Genomic DNA, 16,196 nt, shown 5'->3' on the forward strand with positions numbered 1-16,196 from the left:
GCATCACTGACCCAAGCATTTACTGTCAGATTGCTGTTTGCAATCATCTCCCTGCTAAATGCTCTTGTTATGATTTCCCCTGAATTAAATACAACCTATTCAGGGCAGCAAGAATTATATTCCTCAAATAACTCCCAGGGTGGGAACTTCCAGTTGCTTCTTCCTCCAATATAAGCCTATAACGTGTGCTCATTAGTATCTTTTATTACAAATGCATCTTTCCAAATCTCACTTCGAGTTTTTAATTAATGGACCATTAAAATCAATGCTTCTTTGGCTTAGATGTCCATAAACATTTAAAAAATGTTTTTATTTATTTATCTAGTTATTCGAGAGAGTAAGAAAGAGAGAGCAAACAGGGAGATGGAGCGAGTCTCTGTCCTGAGCTCTGAGCTGGTTGCAGGCTCAATCATAAGACCCTGAGATCTTCTGACATCAATTCTGTGGCTGCCTTGAGTTGCTCTTAAATTCTTGTTTTTTAATTTTCATGCCTTAATGCCCTACTCAACAAATTCAACAATATTAAACCACTAATTAAGTGGTAATTTCACATACACTCTTATTTAATCCTCACAAAACACAAATAAAATATGTGTAATTGTTTTCATCTTAAAAGGGAATAAACTTTCACTGATAGAATAATTTCCCCAAGTCACACAACGTATTAATTTCAGAAAGTATAAGTGATTCTTAGATCTCTGACTTCTAACTGTAGCATGTTCTTTTTATATGATGGCTACCATTTCTTTCCCAATAGATTTTAAATTACTGAAAAATAAGTCTTTGGCTGATGCATTTTTATGATCCATTGCACTTTGCCAGGTACTTTGCAAACAACAGAAACAAAATACACACTTCTTGGTTGGTAAATTGATCATGTAGCTCTCCTTCCTGGAAGATCCAAGTTTTTGACCAACCCCTAACTAAAATCCTATGCATCAGCCAAAGGAAATATCATATTTTACCTGGTTTATTAGACTATGGCTGTATACTATATTCCTCTGAATCTCTGTTTTCCTAATGTACTCTTGGGTACTTGATCATATGACATCTTATTACCTGTCTCATATTCCATATGTCAAATATCTTATTCAATCACTTTTTCCCATGTCCTGTCAAAGATAGTTAATATCTAGATGAATCAGAGGGACAACTTCTTCTAGTTCAAGATTTTCTCTTAGTCTCTGATTTTTGCAATTTGAATAGGTTATCCCTTGAGGGCTTTTGTTTATGTGTTTTTTGTTGTTGTTCTTTTTGTATTTATTATGCTAGATGTTCTCTAAGCTTCCTGGATCTGTGGTTTAGTGGCTGTCATTAATTTTGGAAAATTCTCAGTCATTATTTCTTCAAATATTTCTCATGTTCCTTTCTTATTTTCTTCCTCTGGGATTTCCATTGCAATTTTTGGATATTCTATTCCATCTTTTTCATTCTTTTTTCTCTTCACATTTCAGCTTTGGAACTTCCTACTGACATGTCTTCAGTTCTTGGATTCTTTTCTTGACCAGTCCAGTCTACTCTTCAACTATACTTTTTATTTTTTTAAATATCTTTGATTTGTAACATTTCCTTTTGATTCTTGGAGTCTCCATCACCGTTTCTATTCCAATCTGTCCTCACATATTATGTACACTTTCCATCCAAATCCTTAGCATATTAATCATAGTTATTTTAATTTTTTAAAAGACTTTATTTATTTATTCATGACAGACTGAGAGAGAGAGGCAGAGACACAGGCAGAGGGAGAGAAGCAGACTCCATGCAGGGAGTCTGACGCGGGACTCGATCCCAGGTCTCCAGTATCACACCCTGGGCCAAAGGCGGTGCCAAACCGCTGGGCCACCGGAGCTGCCCAATCATAGTTATTTTAAATTATTTGTCTAATAATTCTAAAATCTCTGCCATTTATGAACCTGGTTCTCAGACTTAATTTATTTCATTTAGTTTCGGCTTTTGCCTTTTAGCATGCCTTGTAATTTTTTTGTTGAAACTAGGGATGATGTGTCAGGTAAAAGGAACTGATGTAGATAGACCTTAAGCATGGAGTTTTATGGTTATCTTTCTAGAAATTAGGTTGTTTTTACTGTTTGCTGTAGCCTTGTTGTCAGAAGCTTAGCTCTTCTCTTGCATCATCCTTTTTGTATCTCATGTTGTTTTCAGGTGTTCCCAAAAACTTAAGTTAAATCTGAAGCTTGTGGTTCTTTATCTGTAATTCCCTATTATTTTACAGTAACTCTGTTGAGGTGGTGGGGTAAAATGTGGGAGCTCCTTTAAGCCCAGATCCCTTTGAAGTTTTTGACTCTCACTGTGCTTCAACAACCAGTCAATTTTGGTTAAAATGTTCCTACTGATATTCGCTTAGCTGTGGGCTTTTGCTTCTGGGCTTCTGCTCTTGGTAAGTTGTCATTCTCCATATCCATCTGTGTAGTTTTCAGGGTAGTAGTTTGTCCTGTGACCTCAATTCTGCTGGATTTAAAGAGAGGTGACTTTCAGTTTGTTCAGTTGGTTTCTTGTTGTAAGGATGGAAGTGATGACTTCCAAGCTTTATATATGTCAGACTGGGAACCAGATGTCTTATTTATAAATATTTTGCCAAGTTATTGGATCTTTACTGCTTTCTCATTCACCTGTGATGTCTCTAGAGCAACCAAGACTGAAATGATGCCTGAATCAAATAATCTCACAGAAAGGAGAATTGTTCAGAAAGAAAAGAGGAAAGAAAACAAGGTAAAGTTTAAAAAACCTCAACGAACTGAACATTCTCATCCTACTTGTTAAATTATATTTTCAAGATGATAAGCTTGAAAGACATCCTAAATTTTAATCAAATTTTCCAAGTACAACTAAAAACCTAGAGGCTCTGCTTTCAAGAACTGTGTTTAAAGTTATTTCCTAGAGGGATGCCTGCGTGGCTCAGTGGTTGAGCATCTGCTTTTGACTCAGGTCATGGTCCTGGGGTCCTGGGATCAAGTCCCATATCAGGCTTCCTGCAAGGAACCTGCTTCTCCCTCTGCCTATGTCTCTGCCTCTCTCTCTCTGTGTCTCTCATGAATAAATAAAAAAATCTTCAAAAAAAGTTAGTTCTTAGAATAGAACAATGAACAATGATCAACCCTCTGATCATTCAATGAAAGCAGTCCATAGTTTTTATATTGTAGTGTCATATGCTTTACTTAATTATACAATTACTCTCATAAAAATAATCTTCAGTATTTGTACTTTTCCATATTTCTGATGCTTTTTGGAGTAACGATAGCAAGTAGATAAATAAATTTTTTTAGCAAAATAAGAGAAAGATATGTTTTGATTTTCTGTTTTCTTGATTCAAAATAAAATGTCAAAACAATTGTAAATGTTATCATGCTTGACACTAGCATTTCCTTCACCTACATCATCTTTAAGGATGACAGTCTGCTTCCGATGAATTCCCCTCTGCATCTGTAAATATGATCACTGTGTTAGAAATTGAAAGATGAGAGTAAAATCAACCAGAGAACTGGCATATAACTTTCCTCTAGGGTGAACCTAGTAGCTATACCTGGGAATTTTTTTTCAGAAAAAAAAATTATACCACAAGAGAAGATTTATATAACTAAAAATAAAAAAATTAAAAATATATACCATAATGAAAAGAAACATGTGTAAATATATCTGAATGAGAGAAAATAAATTTATTCAGCCCAGGTTGTTTGGGGGGATTTTCTGAACCAATTGCAAAGATTCTATAAGCAGTTTAGTCTTTTTCTGAGTGTATTTTATGCATAGCACTACTGTTCACGTTCTCAGAACACACCCTGGCTCTATTCTTTTGTCTTAAATGCCATTCATTGTATTTGCAGTGTTTGACACTGAATGTTTTTCTCCTCTTTGCCTCAGTCCCTTGAGGACAAGGCACAGCCTTCACTATTTCTATATATCATATTCTTTTCACCTCCATCTGACAACTGAGTTTTGTTCTACATATATCCTACCAAAAGGGAAGGTCAATAAAGTTATGAAATTGCAATTTTATTTTAGAGTCTATTTCTACAACATAAAACACTACTTACTTATTTTTCCAATTGACTTTTTTCATTTATCATATTTTTTGGCTTAGATGGAATTTATATCTCTATAAGTGAAGTTAACAAAATGTTCTCAAAGAATAACTATTTTAACCTGTTAAAAGAGCATATGATGACAGATACCACTCTATCAATTTTTTTGAGCTAAAGAGAATAATCTAGAATGAAATATAACTAATCATACTTAGCTAATAAAATGATTAATGTGCATGACAATTATTTTGATAGGGTCAAATATATTTTTTTTAATCTAAGCAGTTTCTTAACATGTGGGAAAATATAGTATGTGTAGTATTTGAAGCATTCCTAGCCCTCACTACTTGAGGGAAGTAGAAACCAGAATGTTATCTGCCCACTTAATGTTTGCATGGGTTTCAGGGGATTATAAAAAGAACATAATAAAATATGTTTTTTTGAAATGTGCTTAGGTAACTTATTTTTTAAGCTGTTGTTAACAAGCTAAGGCAACTTGATGACTTTTTCCCAAAATAGTGTAAGATGCACAAAAAAGACATTTATAAGGGGAGAAAAAGAAGCTCACATAAGGAAAGACAAAGGAAATAAGACTTTCAAGCATACTGAAAACAAAGAATAAAATATCTATGAAGTAGAAACCAGGAACAACTATTCTTGTATCAAAGCTCTCTGGCATAGAAGTAAGGATATAAATAGTAGTCATTATATTTTCTACCAATCTGAAATCAAATACCTAGTGGAAGAGCCACCATTGGAGGCCAACACCCAGCCCCTAGGATCTGACCTGGCTGAAATGAATGCTACACTAGACATTTGATAAGCCATATCAATTCCTCCATGAAAATGTCTTCCTGAAATAGTACTTCTCTGTCCATCAGCACCTCTCTTTCAGCATTTGTTAAAAGACTACACTTACAAATTAGTACTTCTACCAACACTATGTGAAAGTTTTCATTGCTCTTTAGCTACATATTTTCATTAGTTTTTATTTTTAGCCATATTTCTGGTGGATAACACATGCGTGGGCACATACAGGTGTTGTATATATGTACCATTGTACTTTATTTTTTTATTTATTTATTTATTTTTTTTACCATTGTACTTTAAATTTAAATCTGCATTTTGCTGATGGAAAATGACGTTGAACACATTTTTACATCTATTTGCTATTTGGCTACCATCTATTCTGTTTGTATGTTCATGATGCTTGTCTTTTTTTCATATTGGGTTTTCAGTTTAATGAAGCAATAGACTTTATTTTCTTTAAAAAAATGTATACATATAATCTGGATGTAAGCTCTTTAACTTTGATGTATCAAAAGTCTTTTCCTTTCATTTTGACTTGCCTTTCACTCCCTTACAGGTATTGTGAGTAATAGATCCTTAATTTTAGTGTTCACAAATATATCAATGTTTATTATGGTTAATCCTTCTTTTGTCATGTTTAGAATATATTCTTTCTATCCCAAGGCCATGGGATATTCTACTGAATTATTGTCTGGTAGCTTTTTTGTTTGTTTTATTGTTTTATTTGTCACATATAGATGGAATATGTGGAATTGAAATTTGTTTAAGGTTGAATGTTGAGCCTAACTTTTTTTTTAATGGATAATCAATAAAAAGATCCCTTAAATTATTTTCAGTCTTTAACATTGGACTGCTTGTATCTACTTCTTTTAATGCCATAATATTTAACTTATCATATTTTTAATAAGTTTATATCTGGTAAGAATGTCCACCCAACTTGTTTTCTTCAAGAGTGTGTTGCTTCTTTATTGAAATTGTATCAGAAACTTTCCTAAATTCACTTCTAAATAATAACTAATCCTTATTTATTTGAAAGATGCATAATGATATTTTGCTATGACTATTGTTCTGTCTGTAGCTGTTTTATTCAGTCACTATAGTTTTGTTTTGATTTGTTTTTTGAAGCCATGTTATTAGAAGCATAAAAAGTTAGAATTTTTATATTATACTGGTTAGTTTTAACTCTCACCTATTAGGAAATATCTCTCTGTATTCTGATATATTTTTTCTTTAAAGTTTGTTTTATGAAATAGTAATATAGCTACTGCCTCTTTGGAGTAGTTATTGTCAGTTGTTTTTTTCTCATCTTTCTATATTTTACCTTTTTGTGCTTTTATGTTTAAGCTTTGTCTCTTAAAAACAGGCTATGTTTGCTTTTAAAGTAATTATGATCTAGCAATCCTAAATGCAATATTTAATTTGTTCACATTTATTTATTCATATTTATTTACTTAATATAATTATTGATATATTTGGGCTTAAACTTACAATGTTACAATGTGCTTTTTATTTGTACTGACTTTTTTCATATTCTCTTTTATCTTTTCAGCTTTTCGTTTGAAATACATATATATTTTAGCAGTTTTGTTTTCTCCTTCTATTACCTCAGTTATTGATATTCCTTTAGCATTTTAAAGATTTTATTTATTTGTTTTAGAGAGAGGTAGAGAGAGTGCAGGAATAGGGAGAGGGGAAGAAGTAGAGGAAGAGAAAGAATCCCAAGCGGACTCATGACCTTGAGATCTGACCTGAGCTGAAATCAAGGGTCCCACACTTAACTGACTGAGCTATCCAGGTGCTCCTCCTTTACCATTTCAATAGTGAGTGAATTACTTATATCATATTTCATACCCAGGAGCATATATGCTACTGTAAGTGATGCTATTTTCATTCTCTGTGTTATTTAAAGCTGAAAATAAATGATTATTATACTTTGTACAGTCAGTATTGATTTATATGTACTTATTTATTATTTGCATTGCTTTGGATTCCTACAAACATCTCTGAGGGTGCCAGTTATTGATTCATTGCCTTTCAGCTCCAAAACCACTCACTGTTGCCTGTTCTGGGATCACATGGCCAAACTCTGGAATTCTCTTTGAAGCTGACATGATGTTAAGCTTTGTCAGCAGAGGGCATGGAAGAGACAGTGGGGAATGAAGGTGTTCTCTTCTTGGTTCCAAGGTGACCTTATCACCAGTGTTTGCATTGTGCAGGGGTTCTCCAGTGCTTGGCTCCTGTGGGCATGCAGGGCTTCTCCAGCACAATCTCCTGCACACACAGAAGCTGTCAGCACCCAACCCCCGCATGCCACTGGGTGACCTCACCGGGGAGAGCCACCTCCATTAGTGGCTTACCACTTGTCTTGTGGTTTTGCATCAAATTCTTAGGTGTGATACTTCCCTTGAACAGCTTCCCTCACCTTTCTTGATGGTAGATTTCTAGCTAGTTCCACCAGCACTACATATTAATAACATTAATATTCTATGTGCTAAAGTTGCACTGTTTTGAGTGAGGTCTTGATCTCAGTATAGGGAAGGGATGTTTTATTATACTGGCTGCTCCTTATATCTGCTTTGTCTGCTTTGTTAGATTTTTCTTTACTTCTCAGCCAATTCTTCATTACCTTAATCCCCTATTACAGTTAGTTATTACTTAAATTAAACATTCTTTATTCAAATGATTATGTAGTTTCTGTAGCTAGGAACTGGTTAATATACTGACTTTCTATTTGGGGTCTTTTTTATGGAGTTTTTTTTTTTATAGCACTTTTAAGCTCACAGCAAAATTGAACAGAAAGTACAGGGAATTAACATATATTGCCCTCTCCCACATACACACCTTCCTCAATCAATATCCCACACCAGTATATTTGTTAAAATGGGTGAACCAACATTGACACATCATTATAACTTGAAGTCAATAAGGACTGACATTAGGACTGACTTTTGTTGTTGTATGGTCTATGAGTCATTATATACTTTGACAAATATATAATGATGTGTATCCACCTTGATAGTACCATTCTGAATAGTTTAACTGCCCTAAAATTTCCCAAACTGTTGGTAGCCATTGATCCTTTTACTCTCTCCATAGTTTTGCCTTTTCCAGACTGTCATACAGTTGAAATCATATAATATACAGCCTTTTCAGGTTGGTTTCATTCACTTAACACTATGCCTTTAAGATTCCTCTATGTATTTTTTGTGGTTTGAAAGTTCATACCTTTTTAGTACTGAATAAAATTCCATTGTTTCCATTGTACCACAATACAGTACTGTTCTATAAACATATGTGTGCAGGTTTTTGTGTAGACATAAGTTTTCAATTCCTTTTGATAAATACCAAGGAATGTGATTGCTAGATAGTAGGTAAGAGTAGGTTTAGTTTTGCAAGAAAATGACAAACTCTGTCTTCCAAATAAGCTGCACCATTTTTCATTCCCACCAGCAATGATGTTTTTGTTTTGTTGTTGAAGTTTTTAAGACTTTTTTTCTTTGTTTTTGATTTTCAGCAGTTCTATTGTGGTGCAATTAGGTTAATTTCATAATAACCCTGGCTTGAGATATATAGGTCTACTAACATTTCATTAGCTTTTGAAAGTATTACCTCTTCAAATATTTTCTTTCCTATTTCCTCTGTCCCTTTTTTAAGTGTACTTTAAGTAAAATAAGTATTAGAACATTTTACTCTATTACTCAGGGTTCTTTTTATTGTTTTCTGAAATTGCTATTATTTTTTTCTTTTCCACTTTTGGTCTGGATATTTTCTTTTGACTCACCTTTCAGATTAATAATTTTATCTTTATCTGTGTTTAATCTCCTGTTAAATCTTCCCATCAATGTTCACTTTTTTCTCCATTCATTTTTTTAGTCCTAGAATTCTCATTTTATATTTTTGTAATTCTTTATTTTCTGCCCAATTGTTTTTTTATATTTTGTAACATGTTGAAAATAGTCGTTAAATCATTGTGTATAGTATCTCAATTTTTGGTGGTGTTTCTTAATCTATTTCTATAGACTTTTTTTCCTATTTGTTTATCCTTTTATTATCTTAACAACATCCTCTTATTTTGAATTGAGTTATGGATAGTTTATATCAAAACTCATCAAGATAATTTGAGAGTTAAGATGATGTTATCTGCCCCTAGAGAAGATTTATTTTGCTTTTGATCTGAGTTACTAAAGGACTGACTGGTCATCTCAGATGTTCTTAACTCACTTTTTTGAGGTTGAGACATCTAGAAGCTAGCATTCACTTTATTCCTAGCTTGGCTTTCACCTTTACCATTGCATGGAGGCCTTCAGGGTGCAAATTCTGTGAGATTGTTTTTATCAGGTATACTCTCCCTTAGTGCCCTAGATTCCATTTCTGTTTGTATAGCTCCTTAAAAATGCCTCTTACAATTTGAACATCACAACAGGCTTGAAGTTCGTACAGGTAAAGGCCATAAAATGTTGAATATATTTTCTCTGGGATGTTTTCTTTTCATGGATCTTGATCACATAATTTTTTACTGACTTTTGAGGCTTTTCCATGACTTAAGGAAGATGCTTTCTATACTTCTATCTTTTTAAATTGTTTTCAGAAGTTTTCTGAACTGAATTGCTTAGTCCATGATTATTGTACAGTGGATGTATTTTGCTTTCTTTTTTTTTTTAATTAAGTCAGGTCTTTTTTTTTAATTTTTTATTTATTTATGATAGTCACACAGAGAGAGAGAGAGAGAGGCAGAGACATAGGCAGAGGGAGAAGCAGGCTCCATGCACCGGGAGCCTGACGTGGGATTCGATCCTGGGTCTCCAGGATCGCACCCTGGGCCAAAGGCAGGTGCTAAACCGCTGCGCCACCCAGGGATCCCTGTATTTTGCTTTCTAAGAATAATTTTTAAATACTCTAGAAGTAAAAAAGCAAAAAAAAAAAAAAAATTCCAAAAATTAAAATGAGATTGACCTCAGAGTTCTCTCTCACAAGATTGAAGTCTAGCAGATTTTAACATCTCTGGAATTAAATATAAGATTAAATAAATATAAATATGCTTATAAAATTTTAAGAGAAAAATCTTTTAAAAACTTTAAGATGCACTTATTTGAAAGGAGAAAATGAGAAATAAATAATACCTACTTCTTAGATTAGTTTTGCATAGAAGATAGGTTACTTTTCAATTATAGAAGGCTGGTGTTAAGGGTAAAACACAAACAAAAAAATAAAAAGAATTGAGATGTGACTAATCCAAATAATAATCAGGATAAAAACAAATTATTTTACTTTATATTTGACTATTATAAAACAAAGATTTTCAAGAAATAATGATTTTCAAGAAAATCATCTTTGCACTTGTGATTACATATACACATACATATCCAAAACCAAATACAAAGAAATTTTAAAAATTAAGAGATGGGCAAAATGTACATTAGGTTTGGTAAAAGTTTGCAATTCAAATGTGAATAAACATAAACTTAAGATTAAAATTACAATAATTTAAAGCTCTAAGACTTTGAATAAAGAAAGTGCATGATTTTAAGTTTATAATAAGTATATTCAACAACAGAGATACAACCGTGCTCACTATTTTCTATTAAATAAAACAGAATCCGCTCCACTGTTTTCTAGAAACATTATGATGCAATGTAAGGAGACCTGGTCTTTTGGAATTTGAGATAAGGAGGAGTGAGTAAATATAGCTATTGTGATCCAATTACTTCTCTTAGATATCTGATACTTCCACTGTTCTCTCTCAACTCAGTTTTCTCAGTTATAAAATGTACATTTCCTTCAGGGTTCTTGTGAGGGTAAGGAATATATGTGTATATATTTTTTAGTTTAATTCCTGGTACATAATGGATGTTCAAATGATCATGTCACTACTATTATTATTCTGATTGTAGTACTTACTTAACATTTAATTTTATGTTGCCTTAAAAAATCACTATCATCTAATACTATTATTCTTGTTTTTAAAATATAATTACATTTATAATTTTATTTGCATGTCAATCATCAAATAGAAGAGACTTATTTTAAAAACTTTATTTAAACATTCTTTCTTTTCCAAGATACCATATTACATAGTGATTATCCATATTTATTGGCAGAATAGAAACAATATTTTTATTATCAAATATATTGGCTCAAAGATTAAGTACAATTTACTGATTTAAATTTAGACTTGGAAAACATTTTCCACTGTTATTTTGTTATTTATGAAATTGGCCAAGATCTTAATGTGACAGAAATTTATCATTATGCCTCAGTAAACACCTCTACTTGATATTTTACTTGAATAAATAAAAATAAACAAGGTTTTTATATTGTTTCAGATTGCTAAAAGCTTGATAGATAGGTTTATAGAAAAACAAATGGCATTAAAAATGCATACAGATATCAAATGCTGAATATTTAATTTACTGCCTTGTTTGTACATGTTGATGTCAACTTGTGATTTACAGAGTATCATAGACCCAACAAAAATAATTTAAAAATTATATTTACAATATGTTTTCAAAATGGAAGTTTTACAGATTCTATGATTCATAAAGAATAATGCAAAATGTTATCGAGAAATAGAAAGGAAACTTTAGTATATGTGTTCTTGTGAAGGATAAAATTGTAAATCATGATTTTTTTTTTTTTTTTTTGTATTTTATGGGTTTAATGCATCTCTAATCCATAGGCTCTGGAGCCATTTTACTCCTTCACCTATATTACTTGATCATTTAATGGGTGTTTATTTATTTATTTTTAAAGATTTTATGTATTTATTCATGAGAGAGAGAGAGTGAGAGAGAGGCAGAGACACAGGCAGAGGGAGAAGCAGGCTCCATGCAGGGAGCCCGACGTGGGACTCGATTCCGGGACTCCAGGATCACACCCTTGGCTGAAGGCGGTGCTAAACTGCTAGGCCACCAGGGCTGCCCTAATGGGTGTTTGAAAGTAAGTATGTGTAATGTTGTAAACTTCTTTTACTTAGCATCATAAAACCTAATCTCTCATTTTTAATTTTTGTGAATTATTTTAATATCTTCCCAAATAGCCAACCTAGCCACCAAAGTGTAGTTTGTAACTGTTTTGTGGTCCTCACTGTACCCTCTAAGTAATTACCAAGCCTCATTGTACCTGATTCTAAATTGCTCTCAACACATTCATTTCCTATGTCTCCATTGTTAATACATTCGACCATTCACCATCATTTTTCTGGATTATTGCTACAGCATTTTAATGATCTCCTCATCCCTTGTTTTATTTTTTCCAATTTATTTTTCTTAATGCCAGCCTTAATGACCTATCTAAAATTTTTTTTCAATTCTGTCATTCTTCTAGTTCATAAAACCTAATTGTTTTCTTTGAGTGTTAGAAAAAAATCCAAGCTTTTTAACATGCCTCGTAAGTCCAGAAATATCTGACCCTTGCTCACATCTCTAGTATCACTACCTAGCATATACTTTAGTTTTAACTATTTCAGATTTTTATGTTTCTTGAAGGGCTTATGTTTTTCTTTCATCTTGAGCTTTGCAATAGTTTTAATAGCTGTGTTGAGATAACATCCACACCATAAATTTCATCCATTTAAAGTGTACAGTTCAATGGCATTTAGTGTTTTTACAGAATTGTACAATCATCAATACAACCAATTTAAGCACATTTTCAACACTTCCAAAAACAGCTCCAACTCATTAGCAAGCATTCTCTATCTCCCTTGACTGCTCTCTTCTTTAGCCCTCCCCCTTGCAACCCTAAAAACCACTAATTTGCTTTCTGTCTATTTAGACTTGTGAATTGTGGACATGTCATATATAGAATCACATAATTATTATTTGTGTCCCTGCTCCTTCACTTCACATAATGGTTTCAAGGTTCATCTATATCATATCATGAATAAGTATTTCATTCCTTTTTGTTGTCAAATAACATGCCATTGTATGTATATTACTCCACTTTATTTGTTTCTCAGTTGATGGGTTTGGGGGTTGTTTCCACTTTTTGCTGTTATAAATAGTGCTGCTATGAACATTTGTGCATATGTTTTTGTGTGGACATATGTTTTCAGTTTTCTTGGATGTATCATTTTCATAAAACTGTTGAGTCATATGGTAACTTTTATGTTTCACCTTTTAAGAAACTACCAGGCAGTTTTTCAAAGCTGCTGTGCCATTTTTCATTTCCAGCTGCAGCTTATAAGGGTTCTAATTACTCCACATCCTCGCCAATACTTAATATTTTTTGTCTTTGAAGTAGTTTATTTTTTTTTTCCCTGGAATCCAATATCCTTTTATGCTAGCCTTCTTCTTCCTTTCCAGAGGGCAATGATTCATGCTTCAATTCATAGTTTAAATGTTACTTCCTCAGAAATTTGTTCCTGACACCCTCAAATGTTGAGTGTCCTCATATTGCTGGCTGGCATGGGACATATATTTATCAAAATGTATTATAATTAATAGCCTAATTGTTGTCATTCCAATCGCATTCTAGCGTCTATGGAACACTATGGCTTTTTTTAAATTATTGGATCTGAACAATTGAAATAATTTAACACCTAATAGAACAGAACGCCTGGGTGGTTCAGTGGTTAAGCATCTGCCTTTGGCTCAGGGCATGACCCCGGGGTCCTGGGGTCAAGGTCCCACATCAGGCTTCTTGCAGGGAGCCTTCTTCTTCCTCTACCTATGTCTCTGTCTCTCTCTGTGTGTCTCTCATGAATAAAAAAAAATCTTTAATACCTAATAGATATACCAAAGACATTCTAAATGATTGACAGAATAAAAAATGGACTCTAAAATCCTTTACTTTTCTAAAACTCAACGACCATTGAATCCCTTTACAATCTGTTCCTAAGTCTCGTTGCAGCTGAAACATCCACAAAACTCCTCCCCTTCAGCTTCATGTACCATTATGTTCCAGTTGTAGCCATTCTTAGAAAATAACAAGCACTTTGAAATGTCTGGTTGGGTTGTCTTTTTCTTACACACCTGAAATGCCTTTTCCATCTTCCACATCTATGCAATTCTGCCCATTATCCAAGATGTGTCTCAATATCACTTTGGTTTTGAAACAGTCTCGAACATTTCTTATGCTTCCAGTATTTGAGCAATGATGATTTTGAGGTCTATACAATAATATCCACAGGCTGTTCAACATAAATGTAAAAACACATGTTGTATAAGCATCTCACAGAGGATTTTTGTGTTACTGTGCCAAGGGATTAGTTGCGATTACCATAGTCAAGAGAGATCCCAACTGGAGATATCGTGAACTTAGAATAAAGAAGGCAGGTGACGATAGTAATCTACATCTGTCCAGTGATAACTTGTACTTCTATTGATTGTTGCAGTTACAAAACCTTTATCCATAATAACTACCTAAAAGTGAAGGTGGTTGCCTGTTTTCATCAGTTTTCCTTGACTCTCTTCTATTGGTCACCCCATTATCTTCTCGGTAGCTTTAATTTATAAAGGTTCCCACTTTCACCTTGAATTATTGAAACTGTTATAGCAGAAATAGAATGTAATTATTCTGAATGTGCATAGTAAGCAGTAAGAACAAAGAATGATACAAAATAGTCCATTGATAAAAGAAGGCAGAAACAAAGCATAAACTGTCACCTCCTAAATTCTGAGGGAAGAAGTGGTCCAATCTTTTTTATATATGACACCCAATACATTGAACATTAGAGACTTTGACAAATGACAACAACCTCATAAGAGTACAGAGCCTATATTTTATTCATTCTTTGTTATTCTTATCAAATTTTATGGCTCAAATAACTTCCTATTAGATTAAAATCTTTTTTCTTTGAAAGAGCATTACATCTTTATTTTTTTTCAGCAGTTTGTGCCTATTAGCATATTTGAAATGAAAGAAAACTGTGTATCCTTTCTTTTGATATTACAAAAGGTATTTAGATTATTTGCTAGGAAATTACTTTTCAGAATTAATTCTCTTTGTGGTTATTATGTTTCATTCACTTTGTCAGGACTTCCCCAATTTGATGGGCTTCCAATATTTTTGGCAACCTTATAATTTTTTTTTTAAATCTCCTATGGTGGAATAAGTCAATGTTGCATAAGTAGAACTTTGGAGATTATGAGAATAGCTATCTGAATTTCTGAATATTTGAAAATTGAAATTCTAGGAAAAACCTTACTCTTAAATGATCTTCCTTATTCATATAGTATTACAATTCTTCTGAAGTGTGAAAGGAAATGGCTTCCTATTAGTTTTCTAAACTGCAAGTAAGATACCATGTGTGTGGAAAATAATAGAATAATATTGATATATTTTTAGTAAAAAGAGTCAGGGCCAACCTCCTGGGTCCTGGGCCATCTTCCTATTGTCCTCTGCTACTTATCCTGGGAAACCGATTAAACAATATAAAATTTATCCTTATAAAAACCTCAAATTTGGGCGGCCCTTTGGCTCGGCAGTTTAGCACGGCCTTTGCCCCGGGGCCTGATCCTGGAGACCTAGGATCGAGTCCCACGTCAGGGGCCCTGCATGGAGCCTGCTTCTCTCCCTGTGTCTCTTCCTCTCTTTCTCTCTCTCTCTGTCTCTGTGTTTCTCGTGAATAAATAAATAAAATATTTAAAAAACCCTCAAATTTATATAGATTTATGTGTATGTGTGTGTATCCATTAAAATAAATCGCCACTATCTTTTCCACACCAAGCCTTCTCCACCTGACCACCTTTTGTCCCTCTTTGTCCCCGGCATGTGAAGGCTCTTGAAGAAGGAGCAGTGTCATAACTGTGAAAGAGAAAGGAATCTCTTTATGTCCCTAAAAACATGTACTATTCATTTGGGGATAGAGTAGCTAAGCTGAACCCAGAGCCCATGCAACCCGTGCTTACCCCAGCTTTGAGATATTGGTGGAAGCATCTGGATTGTTCTTGAAAAGCTGATGTCACGAAAGTGTCCAGGTATTTACATGAAAATAATTGTAAACTTGGCTTCAGTAGTACAAGCATTATAAAGCTGATAGATACAAGGGTCTCCTCCTCAGAGCTGGCAGCAGTCCTAAAACTAGGATCCATTAATGTCTTCTGAGGATTAACAACTTGAGTTCCAGGTAGACATGACTATAGAAATATAGGTGGCTTCTTGTACACATTTTTCTCCTGTACTCATTTCACTCTCTAACTCTTCAGAATAATTCAAAGTAAATTATGCTAGCATGTGAAAGATTTTGTGGGTTTGGATGAGAGTAAGAAGTAAATCTTAGTGTTATTTACCTTCTCGCTTTGATACTTTTTTTGACTGCCAAGCAAAGGTGTGGGTGACATTTGAAGTATCGTTAACTGATTTGGAAGAAGAGGGTTTTTTTTTAAAACATAATTCTAGAAGCTTTTAAAA

The sequence above is a fragment of the Canis lupus genome, chromosome 38 (assembly GCF_003254725.2).
Source record: "Canis lupus dingo isolate Sandy chromosome 38, ASM325472v2, whole genome shotgun sequence".
Taxonomy (NCBI): domain Eukaryota; kingdom Metazoa; phylum Chordata; class Mammalia; order Carnivora; family Canidae; genus Canis; species Canis lupus.